This window comes from Thermobia domestica, chromosome 16 (genome assembly GCF_964235325.1).
Source record: "Thermobia domestica chromosome 16, izTheDome1.hap1.1, whole genome shotgun sequence".
In the NCBI taxonomy this organism is placed as follows: domain Eukaryota; kingdom Metazoa; phylum Arthropoda; class Insecta; order Zygentoma; family Lepismatidae; genus Thermobia; species Thermobia domestica.
In genome coordinates this window covers 140105721-140119321 of record NC_137469.1, presented here as the reverse complement: position 1 = coordinate 140119321, position 13601 = coordinate 140105721, and positions in this window count along the sequence as shown.

Genomic DNA, 13601 nt, shown 5'->3' with positions numbered 1-13601 from the left:
ACTCATCACTAATATTGTCAAGCCACTTCTCTATCTCACTTCTATTCAAGAAGCGAGACGTTGCTTAGAAAAACAAAACTTCACTCATAAACAATAATTATCACATTAACGATCGCGCGTTGGAAAATTTCAAACTCCATAAAAATATATGTTTGCTAGTGTTATCACGGAACTACTCGCGCGCTTGAAAAAAGCAAACGCAGACGAAACTATTTCCTCAACCTGTACTGGAAGCTACTACAATTGCAGCACGTCAGCGAGCTTTAGGGTGAAAGAGGGGAAGGAGCCACTTGAGGAATAGCAGTGAGGGTGACTCCGCTAATGCGACCCCATTCGTAAAAATCATTAGTTTTTACTCACCTGTTTGCTTTTTTCCAACAGCGCAAGTGACAAAAGGTTAAGTAAAAGTTAACTGTTTCGACGTAATTGAATTCTTCATCAGTGACTATAGTTTTCATTACTCTTACAGGTTTTCTTGTAACATATAGCGTCTAACATATAGCGTTGAAGCCGGTTCATTGCAACAAGGTCTATTACACTGTGTAGTTTGGTTTGGTTTTGGTGTGATGAAGTATATTTTCGATTGTAATAAATATACGTGATGTGCCAACGCCGTACACATTGAAGAGTATATTTTACAAAGCATTATATTTGTTCTATTTTAGATAGTTCATTTATTTCTGGAAGCAAGGGGAAATGTTGCTCAAGAAATACAGAAGTGTTGCAATGGAAGAAGACCCACAGAGAGCAGTAGCGTAGCCAGGATGTGTGTTTGGTGGGGCAAGTGCTGTTATAGGTACATATGGAACAATTCCAAACAAAAAATATATAAACACAAAAATATCTAAAAAATTACAAACATCAAACTACATTGTCGGACCTCTTTGGGGGCCCGGCCTCTCTGGGCCCCCCTTCCCTACGCCACTAACGGAGAGTATTGACAAAAATCATATGTACTAACATCCTTAAACTTATTTGTGAAGAGTGGTAGGATATATGTGGGACTACAGTTTTTTTTTTTTTTTTTCCTTTTAGAACGGGTGAATTTCATTCAATCATAACATTTGTAAAACATTTCCCATTTTAATGCGGTTTATTTCAAATCACACGGGAATTATGGTCATCACTTACCTTTGAAGCGAATATTGAGAATTACGGCTTTGAAATTGATTTTTGTTTTGCCAATATTACCTTAGTCTCCCTATCCCAGTTTTTGTCGTTAAATTCTTTTTTTATTATTACTTCATCTTTTCTATGCAGTGTTGTAAAATTTTCTGTATCTCTCTATATCCTCACAATCCTGATTCTGAGCTATTTAAATTCTACATTACTATTTCATAGGTTTGAAGTTTTCTTCAATTATAAAGACAACTGTTGTTTGATATTGTTCTTAACTTTTTTTTTTTTTCGTGGAATCAGTTAAGAGAGAAAGTGTAATTATATTTCTCAGAGTGCAAGCTCCTTAACGGTGAGGTTCAGTACCATCGCCTCCTTTCTTTTCTATCCCATTGATTTGTAGGGGAAGTATTCTTCCTTTTCTTTGAAATGAATAAAATTTTTGATGTTCTGATTTTACTGATTTCTTCTGAATATCTATTTAAATGTCCCTTGCTTTGTCAAAATGATCTTTTAGTATATATAAGTATATTATTATTTAAATTAGATGTCATTTATGAATATTAAAAACATACAACACAGAATTTTATTTCCACAAAGTAAGAGACATTTAAATAGACCTGAAGAAAAATAATAAAAAGTAAAACCCTTAAAATCTCAAAGAAACAGAGGAAGATTTCCTCGTATATATCAATGGGCTAAAAAAGAAAAATGGCTGAGTTATTCAAGACAAAATATGGATAGCAGGAATTCTTTAGAATAATATAGTGCTTTTTTGAACATTGTAATCACTTCATATATATTTGCTTTTCTGATTTTACATACTGTATGAAGGCTATCCGTGTTAAAACTCAATGTTATGGAATGCTACAAATTTCTGTTTAAAAAAAAAAAAAAGTAGTAGTACATCCGAAGGTATATTACATATAACTTCTAAATGATGATAAGGTTCATTACATAGGCTAATGTATATAAGTTAATACGATGTGCATTGTATTTTGTTAATACAATTTGGTGTGTTTTTAGTGCTAATATAGACCAGAAAAAATTGTGATCTTCCCTTCATTTATTCTCTTAAAGAATTCCTTTAAAACAAAGGATCTTTGCAAAGTATTATGTTAAAACACTTCATTTTTTATGTAAATAACTTCATTAACCTTTTTTCTCTATATAATGGGTATGCACTATGAGTATACTGTGCATGTGGCTGTTTCATTTACGATATAAATTATTTTCTCACATTTTTCTGTTTCATTGTATACAATTAATGTATAAATCATATAGGAACGCATTAAATGAACAATTAGTTACCTACTTAATTGTTATTTTATCTTAATATGATTTCCACTTTTAAAGTGTATTTAAATAAATATTTAAGGCATAGAGTTAGAACTGACAGCTTAGTCGTTAGAACTTGTATTTAGTGCATTTCAGTGTTTGGTTTCTTCGAATATAGTCATGGGTGTAAGCAGACAAGTGATCGCTCCGGCCACTTTTTTTTTTTTTTTTTTTTTTTTTTTTAAATACCAAAGTTACAACAAATGCAGAGACATTTTGGCTTGGCTGCTTGGATACACGTCTCTGTTTTCCATATATTGACAAACTAACATGGTTACTCTCCACCTTTTTCTTGTTTACTTTAACCTTCTTTTTTTTTTTTTTTTTTTTTGCGTGTAGGCTCGGTTTGAATCTCTCCGCCACCACATACCTTTTATTACAGTATTTTTATTTATAATTTTTACTTCATTAATTTTTATTTAAATCTCATTTTCCATTGGGAGTGTGACCCCTGTACTTTAAAAAAAATTTAGAAAATCATTGACGTTTAAAATCCTTTTCCAATAGTTGATGGGAAAACGACAACCTAAAAAGACCGTATTTCCGACGGATTGCTGCGGCTTTTTTTTTTTTTTTTTTTTTTCGAAGAAAGCGTTTGCAACAAGCAAATTTTGATTGCATAGAACAGTGTTGTTCCTAGTGGTCGTGATAGTGAAAGATGTGCTTTCAGGGGGAAAATGTACTGACTGTTATAAGTTTTTCACATTAGGCGCACAGACATGTTAATTGAATTATTCTTAACGTTCATTATTAGCTGCTCAGTTGTTATTTTTGGTTCGCTTTTAAGCATTTGTAAGTCATTCCCAGATACTTTTCCTCTATATAGCACTTAAATCGTACTGAGAATTGTAGAAATGTACTGCGTATGTACCGAGTGCAATATTACTGGTGCGGGGGGGCCGCGGTGGCTCAGTGGTAGAGCGTTCACCTCTGGTGTTAGGGGTCTCGGGTTCAAACCCTACTCCCGCCAAGTGAACCTTGTGGTGGACAAACACCGTATGCGTGGGTTTTCTCGGGGTTCTCCCGTTTCCTCCCACTTTCTTCATTCCACCATTTCATTCATTATTCATCATCACCGTCTCCTTTAGCCTAACCGGCATATCCGTGGGACGTAAAATTAAAGATTTCATTTCATTTTTATTACTGGTGGGAATCCGCCATGATTTTCATTGCAGTGCTACGCATCTTTTCTGCTGTCTGTCGACTGGTCGGAAAGGCAACTTTCCACCGGCGGTGCTGGCGCATTTTATGCGCCTTTCCGGTTGTTTGCCGACTGCTCGAAAGGACCTCTTTTCGATGTCAGCTTCTCAATTCTCCCACAGGCGGCATTCGACCTCTTGCCGCAGTCGAAAAGTAGCCCTTTGCCGACTGGATATCAACCCTTCAGGAAGGCAAAATTTTCACCACCTTTTACAGTAGCTTTGCCTAAGTTTGCCTCCGTGCTATGATTTCTCATGAAGGGCACAATTGCTAGTTCTGAAAGTATATAATACTTCCATGTCCCATTCAATTTCTTGTTTTTTGGCTGAAAGTGCTGCAAAAAAGCAAAAAGAACAAATTTTGTACTGGGACACACAAAAAAATGCAAGTTTATACTTCAAGAACTTCCAAGGGTGCTCCTTGTCGAGAAATCATAGCATGGAGGAAGACTTAGGCAAGACTAATGTAAAAGCTGATGAAAATTTTGCCTTCCTGAAGCGTTGATTTCCAGTCGGCAAAGGGCCACTTTTCGACGGCGGCAAGAAGTCGGATGCCGCCAGTGGGAGAATCGGGAAGCCGACGTCGAAAAGAGGTCCTTTCCAGCAGTCGGCAAACAGCCGGAAAGGCGCATAAAATGCGCCGGCGCCGCCGTCGAACAGTTGCCTTGCCGAGCAGTCGGCAAACAGCCGGTAATTAGCATTAAATGCGCCGGCGCCGCCGTCGAGAAGTTGACTTGCCGAGCAGTCGGCAAACAGCCGGAAATGAGCATTAAATGCGCCGGCGCCGCCGTCGGAAAGTTGCCTTGCCGAGCAGTCGGCAAACAGCCGGAAAGGTGCAGTAAATGCGCCGGCGCCGCCGTCGAAAAGAGGCCGGCATAAGGAGTCGGCAGAGGGTCGGAAAGAGGTCTTTCCGACTGTTTTGCCGACTCTGGCGGTCGGCAACAGTCGGCAAAGAGTTGGCAAAGGGCATTATTTTTTACGATTTTCGACCGCTTGCCGCCTCGGCAAAAGGTCGGCAATTTTGAACAAGTAGATCGTCGTGCCGCCGCGGACGGGTGCCGGCTGCCTACCGGCGGCCTGCCACCGTCGACGGCGGCAATCCCTCTTGCCGACCGCGGCATCCTGATGGGGGAAGTTTTTTTATTAAAGAAAACCTAATGTAGCGATCGATGTAGAAACCAAATTTCATGTCGATTTTGTTCTGTATAAATCAAGAAATAGGTGAAAAGAAAATGGGCATCCCATGTGGACCGAGATGGATCTGTATGGCATCTCCATATCCTATCTAGTCTAGATAGATCTATGTGGGTTCCATGTGGAATTCCATTTTCAGACTTGTAATTATGAAGTTAAATGCGTTTAAAATACTTAACATTGTAATTATTTATTCTATTAAGTTTATGTGAAACCAAGTTGCTAAAACCGTGAAGCAATTTACACTGCATTTCTTTACTTCAGAAGTAAGGTTTAAAACTGTACAGTAATAACTTTATTTTCAATTAAATATTCGTTGTTAACTCCTGCGGGAGAAACACACGAGACAATGCTAACTACATATACAAGATGACCACGTGACTATGTTACAAAGTTTAAGGGATGATTCCTGACACGGAAACAAGAAAAAAAGTTCAAATAAACTTTTGTCCAACGTACATAATTTCGCAGGTACAAGGTGCCAAAAGCGTGGGAAAGTGACATTCAAAGCTCTATAGCTCGATTATGGTGAATGATAGAGCTAATGCGGCATGTTCACGTCAAAGACACCGAAGCTACTGTATTCAAAAATGCTTAGGTCGAGATCGTGCAATTCGTACAAGGGATTCCCCAAAGGATCGTATAGATTACCGGATAATCTGTCAAGAAAGATGGGTCGAAAAGGATACGGATGAATAGCTGTCCCAACTGCTAGCAACAATGCGTCTGTACTAAGTCGATATCTCGCACAAGCACAAAATGGCGAACAGTTTTATACGTGCCATGTGTGGTTGCATAACGCGCACTAAATAATAGTGGGAAAATATGAATAGATTGGTGCAAATGGTAAATACATGGTTGTACACTGTCCTGTTCATTGTACGTATAGACGCGTTTAATAAAGGGAATAATCATGAAACGTACTAAAATGTTGTACAAACATCACACTAACATTGTTTTCTTCCATGTAGTTTTGTCATTGAAAGCAAGTAAAACTTGGGGAAAAACCGGAGGATATGGGTGCTTTCTTCCAGGCAGAAACCTTATTTTATTTGATGATACGAGCGGAGGATACTTTTTACGAGAGGGGGATTTTTTCGCCATCCCGTGTTAATGTGACCAATGCCAGAGAACAAGAGTAAAATATCCGTTTCTTATCATTAGCCGTAATGTGGGTTACCCGAACATTGAAAAAGATCAAGGAAAAACATTTTTCAGGACGTTTGTTTTAGCCGTACACGAGCAACAGTTACATCCCTATCATCCGCAGAGGGTTCAGGCCTTACGTCCAACTGATTTTCAATCTCGCGTTCGGTTTTGTGAGTGGTTTCTCCAACGCTCTGTAATTGATCCGCAGTTTGCTTCCTACGTTCTTTTCACCGACGAAGCTTGTTTTACAAAAGACGGGATATTTAATAGTCACAATAGTCATGTATGGGCAGACGAAAATCCTTATGCAATTGTGGAAAGAGGCCACCAAGACCGATTTGCCATAAATATGTGGGCGGGTATTATCAGTGATCAGATAATAGGCCCATATTTACTACCACCACGATTAACTGCACCAGTGTATACGAGAGTCCTGCGAGACATACTTCCAGAGTTATTAGAGGATGTCCCTCTCGGTGTTCGTCAACGGATGTGGTTTCAACATTAGTGCTCTCAACGGGTCGGGTCGGGTCGGGTTGAAGACCAACCGACCCGACCCGTGACCCGAATTGACTGACCCGACCCGATGACCCGACCTGACCCGACTGATCCGAACCGTGATCCGACCTGATTGACCCGACCCGACAACCAAACCCGAGCTGACCCGATTGACCCGACCCGAGCTGACCCGACTGACCCGACCCGAGCTGACCCGTCCCGACAACTAAACCCGAGTTGACCCGACCCGACCCGTAACCCGACCCGAGCTGACCCGATCCGAGTCGGGTCGGATCGGGTCACGGGTCGGGTCGGGTCAACCCGATTTGTTTGAGAGCACTATGGTCACGACACTGGGTGAACGCCAAAATGCACTCCCATTGGGAATTAAACCCGGACCACTAACTAGATCAAGCGGGGGATTTGTATATGCATCTTAATGAATATTTGGCACTTTTGAGGTTTGGTTATTTCTTTTTATAACTGATACCAATGTCCGACGTGGGAGAAATTTATTTTTTTTTCTTGCTTTAGTTCTATGTGACGAAATTTTTCTTCAAGGTCAGTGTTCTTACCTGCTCGGACGGCAGGGGGTCTTCTCGGAAGGCAGTAGCAATAGTCTCTTGGCGGAGATAAAAGGAAATCGTTTAACTACAATGATGAGGGTTGAGGAAACAGGAGAACACCTGTGATTTTTTCCAACCCTTCAACTTTCATTCCAAAATAGGTTCTTATGATTCCGAGACCCGTGCCACTTTCTCGGCAATTAAAAGGTATTTTACAGTATATATAGTTGCACGTTAGAAGATACATAATATGAATTTTGTAATTTAAAATTTAAAAATACAGTATGATATTTAATTATAAAGTACTAATTTTATTTCATCACTTTTAGCCCAACAAATGAAATTCAAACAATTCGCTCCCTGGGTCTTGCAGGCACGTAGCCAAGGGGGGTCCGGACCCCCCTTCGAGACCAGAAAAAAAATCAAGGATAGACGAAACAAAATGAAATGAGAAAAAGAAGGATCAGCGTTAAAAATAAACGACATGAAGCTTTTGGTTACTCTTTCTTATGAGTAAATTTGTATTACTTGCAATATATGGTTACAAAGTGATTCTGGAAGAGTCAGGCTGTGGTAGAGCGTTCACCTCTGGTGCTTGGGGTCCCAGCCCCCGCCAAGTGAAATTTGTGGTGTACAAACACCGTGCTCGTGGGTTTTCTCGGGGTTCTCCCGTTTCCTCCCACTTTCTTCATTCCACCATTTCACTCATCTCTCATCATCACCGTCTCCTTTAGCCTAACCGGCATAACCGTGGGACGTAAAACTCAAAGATTTGGAAGAGTCAGGGAATTTGAAATTTCTAGAAAAGTTGCGGAAATCTCAGAATTTCTGCTACTAGTCAGGGAGATTTCAAGCTTCCGAAAGCATAGTGCCGTTGTGTAACAGCGTGGACACTTTTAATCATAATTTTTCGTCATCGCATCCTTGCAATATCAAACATGTTATTTCAAAAACAATTTTCTACTACTCCTTTAACCTGTCATTTGAAACAGACAGTAGTTGACGGATAATAAAAACAAAGATATATGTGGAAAAAAAGTTCTGTTAACATTTGATTCAACAGAAAAAGGAACGCAGATACTGCAGAATATTTTACAAGACATTATTGAGTATGTACTTTTTATAATAGTAAATATGTACTTTTTATAATACTTGATTTCATAATGAAAGGAAAATTGTTGTTTGAATAAATAGAGGAAGGATGTAAATATTGTATAATCTTTTTCAATACTTTTCTTTTTTAATATTACTTGAGATTTCTTCATAGTTTATTAAAATACTTACCAACATATCCTCACAAAACAATATATGTTGATAGTAAAGTAGTTTAGATTAATCGAGCTCTTTCAGAATTTCATGTCACGCCTCCCCCCCCCCCCCTTCGTTACCAAATCCTGGCTAAACTAACCAATATATATTCCAGTAAAATTGTTTACAATGATCGAGCCCCTGGTGTGATGACCACAATATTTCATGTCACGGACCCCTCCCCCTTCACGCAATCTGGCTACGTGCCTGGGTCTTGGTCATCAATACAGCGTCTTATTCTTTGTCTTGCAGTCAAGTCTTGGTCCTGCATTTGGAATCTTGGTGGTCTTTCATGCTATACAAGAGCCAAGAATGCTCGCCTCATCGGTACAAATGAAGACCAAGTGTGATTTGATTATGGTTCTTTCATGCTATAGACCCTACAGAAAGCAAGAAAATACGCTCATCGCTACTCGGTGATCACCAAAACAAGGCCAAAAGTAAGATTACTATGCAATTCGTCTTGCATATCCAATCTTTATCTTGTTCTTGTATCGATGTCCTTGGACTTGGTGAAATAAAATGAAATATTCAGTTTAAGGTCCCTCGATTCTGCACCGAGGTTAAGGGATATGGTGACCACGAGAAATGAATGAAATGGTGGAATGAAGAAAGTGGGAGGAAACAGAACCCCGAAAAAACCCACTACACGGCGTTTCTCCACCACAAAGCCTACTTAGCACAAGCTGGGATCGAACCATGGACACCATGCGCCAGAGATGAATTCTGCTTGGGCTTGGTCGTCCATATCCAATCTTTCTTTTGGCCTTGCTTAAACAACTTCTAGTTTTGTTCTAAATCCAGACTCCATATTGGCGTAGATATTAATATTACAGTCGATTGGTAAAATCAATCTTCCACATTTAAAAATTAAAGTACACACAAGTACAAAAATAAGCATTTACCATAAAAACACTAGCTGCAAGTGTTCAAAATAGATTTATGGTTTCTATAAAATCAATTGAAAATTGCTATTTTTAATTAGGCAGCTAGTGAAAAACAGCAGTTTTCGACTCCAGTTGAGTATAAGCTCAACCTAAACTCAGTTGACCAAAGTGAACTGACCCGACTGACCCGACCCGACAACCCGACCCGACTGACCCGACCCGAGCTGACCCGATCGACCCGACCCGACAACCCGTCCTGAGCTGACCCGATTTACCCGACCCGACCACCCGACCCGAGCTGACCCGACTGACCCAAACCGACACGAGTAGCCTGACCCGACAACCCGACACGAGCTGACCCTACTGACCCGACCCGACAACCCGACCCGAGTTGACCCGACCCGTAACCCGACCCGAGATGACCCGACCCGTTTGAGAGCACTATTCAACATGATGGCGCCCCAGCCCACTTTTCAGCTAGTGCTCGAGAGTATTTGAATCAAACGTTTCGTGACAGATGAATTGGAAGAGGCGATCGTTGTAATTGACCTGCACGTTCCCCAGATTTGCTTCCACTTGATTTTTTCTTCTGGGGTCATGTCAAAACACTTGTCTATGAAACGCCTATAGACAACGCAGAACTATTAGCACGAATACTCACTGCCTGTGATACTATAACAACAACTCCTGGGTTGTTACAGCGGATGCGTCAGAACTTACTGAGACGCTGTAACGCCTGTGTTGAAGTAGAGGGACGCCATGTCCATCACACATTGTAGGATAATTGGGAGATTTGTCTCGTTTACAGGCCATTGAAGATGTTCTTGGCTGCATTAAATCCTGCTGTAAAATGTTGAGTGAAGGCATTATTCCCATTCTTGTGACTTTTGTTTTTAGGAAACAACCTCTTTTGCATTATGGTTGTTTCGCTCAGTCTTGTTTATTTGTTTTCAATGACAACAATACACGGAAGAAAGACTTTAATAGTATGTTCCTTTTACAACATTTTAGTACGTTTCATGACTATTACCTTTTATTAAAAGCGTCTGTTTAATGATAGGACAGCGTAATATCATGTATTTACCATTTGTACCAAATTATTCACATTTTCCTTTCATGTTTCCCACTCTTATTTAGTGCGCGTTATGCAACCACACATGGCACGTATAAAACTGTTCGCCATTTTGTGCTTGTGCAAGATATGGACTTAGTACAGACGCATTATTGCTAGCAGTTGGGACAGCTATTCATTCGTGTCCTTTTCGACCCATCTTTCTTGACAGATTATCCGGGAATCCCTACAATCCTTTGGGGAATCCCTTGTGCACGAATTGCACGATCTCGACCTAAGCATTTTTGAATACAGTAGCTTCGGTGTCTTTGACGTGAACATGCCGCATTAGCTCTATCATTCACCATAATCGAGCTATAGAGCTTTCAATGTCATTTTCCCACGCTTTCGGCACCTTGTAGCTCCGAAATTATGTGCGTTGGACAAAAGTTTATTTGAACTTTTTTTCTTGTTTCCGTGTCAGGAATCATCCCTTAAATTTTGTAACATAGTCACGCGGTCACCCTATATATCCAATGAAACTTAGTCAAAGATGTACTTGCTTCGGCGCGACGGTATAAAAGAAGAAAAATTAGGCAGGCGTCCTGCAGTTCGTTGAAATTCTGCATGTGCTTTAGGTACTTTTACATTACACTTATAAAAAAGTTATTTCGTGATCAAATGTTTGGAGGAGTATGTACCCCACTCAAGAGCTTTTTTTTTACGAAAATACGAAAGCCATATTCCCTGATTTTACGTCTACAATATCTGTACACAATTTCATTTGCTTCGGCCAACTTCTTGCTACCATTCGCGCGGCAAATTTTAGAATTTTGTGTGGAAGCTTTTGCTCCCGAACCGTTCTTCCGTACAGAATAATAATTTAAAAAAAAAACACGTATTCGCTTATCTTTTGCGTATTGTCTCTAAATGGAGTTTCATTGCAATTCTGCATAATATGCTTTAGGTACTATTGAATTACACTTATTACACATTTTGATATTTCGTGATCAAATGTTTCGAGGAAGTCTGTGTGCCCCACCTAGAAGTTTTTTTCCAGGAAAATAAGAAACAAGTTTTCCCTGATTTTACGTCTACAATAATTGCAAACAATTTCATTTCTTTCGATTCACTTCTTGTTCTCCATCAGGTGTCAACTTACAAAATTTTGGTTGGGGCTTTTGCATAAAGATGTATATCTCCGGAGATATCAGTCGGTAGTATAAGTTTGCATTATATCTGAATTACTCTCTAATATATGAAACCTTGTGTGAAAGAGAAAGAAATGGGAAAATAATAAGAAATGCCAACAAAAGACCAGAAAAGAAAACAAAAGAAAAAACATATAGTCCCTCTTCTTTGATTGCTCTCTGTTGTTTTCCATAACTAAAACAAACGACAAGAAATATGTAACGGCAAAGGTTGGTACCCTTGTGCATTGAATTTTTTCATAAATATCATGGAGTAAAATTTGTGGGACCGTATATTTCGGGTTTCATAGTCATATATCATGAAGGGATTCCACTTTACCTATAGAATGAAAAATGACGACTTTTTCTGGAAATTTGAAAAATCAGAACAGATTTTTATTCTGACAATATGTGACTTTGACAATATTTGCACTCAGAATACAATATTTGCACAATATACTTAATGTTTTCTAGTGGTTTCCATAATCCTGCGGAAGCTAGTGGGTTCAACGATGTTAATCGTCTTTCTATATATATATATATATATATATATATATATATATATATATATATATATATATATATATATATGATGGAAGACTATTTGTCTGTTATAAGTAGAGGAAGAATAATTGGAAAGCTGGAACGCCTAAAAAGCAAGTTGCTCGAGCAGAAGGGGAACAAGGATTACAAACCAAAGCGAAAGACCGCAACCGAAAACGGAAAACGAAAATGCTTCTATTATTGAAAACAACTTTAGGTCAGGAATACAGTGCAGAGACATGTAACTGTACTCATATTATTCGTTCTACTTTGCAGGTCAAACTACCACACATATACATGCTCGGTTACAGTTCGCAAGCAGTGCCGTAACGAAACTCCTCGGGGCCCCGGTGCAATTGGATATTTCTGGTCCCACACAAATGAACGTATTTTCCCATATAATAGTAAAAACAGCAAACACATACACACACAGAAATACTTTCCTCCAAAGTAAGATTTAATAATGAGATAACCTAAGGTAGAAAGGGTAATTTACATACTGCAGCATTTTGCAATTTACGATTATTTTATATAGCTTTTAAAAAGCTTAGTATTGTATCCATAGTCTTTTTAATATTAGTCAAATTGAAAAACGTATTAATCACAATAATTTTTAAAAGAAAACAAAAATTAAGGAAATTATGTTATTCATACTATATCATAGTTACTCATATGTTATTTACAGAGAAGAACATCATGATTAAGAAATAAGGGGATATCAGGAATGGAAACAATTTCAAAATAAACTTATTGTATTGGATTCAAATATTCAAACATTCAAAGTAATATACAATACAACAAAAATTTATTGTCGATTCGAAAAGCTTTTTCTCCTAGCTTTAGCATCAGCAAAAGCTGAGACCACCTTGTCTATGTTTAGTCTTCAACCTTGTTTTCGTTTCACATATAATATTAGGGACGGGCACGAGTCGCGCTAAAACTAGACTTTACTTGAATTAGAGTCAATTTGAGCCTAGTCGAAGGTAATTTTCTTGAATCGAGTTTAACAAATGGCTCGCTCATTTAGCTCGTTTTAACTCGTTTTGAAATCATAGTTTGATTACAGTAAAAAGTGAAAGCCATGAGAAATGTAAGCAGTAATGTGGAATACATTTAGTATTGCTGACAAGAGGGAACACTGCTCGCATCTCGTCTCGTCTTGATAACGAGACAATAGGTTTTTATAACAAGACAGCCTCAAATGTTTTGAGGACCAATATAAGTATATACTGTGGTTCTTACAATCAAGACTGAGAGCTGCACGGTCGAATTTTTGAGCCCAAGCAGAAGCCCAACTCGAGTAATAATGTCAATCGGCTTGGCTCGGCTCGGTTCAACTGAGCGAACAGCTCGAGCCGGCTCGGTTGGGATGAGCCATCGGCAATGCTAAATTGAATCGATGAGTTACTTGAACCGGTCTATTGGGATGAGCCATAGACTGGCTGAATTGAAGCGATGACTGGTTTGAGCCAGCTCTATTGGGATGAGTCATCGACTTGGAACAATAGAGCCCATGGCTGAAGCCGGCTCGGTTGGAGTGAGCCATAAGTTCCGTTCGGCTC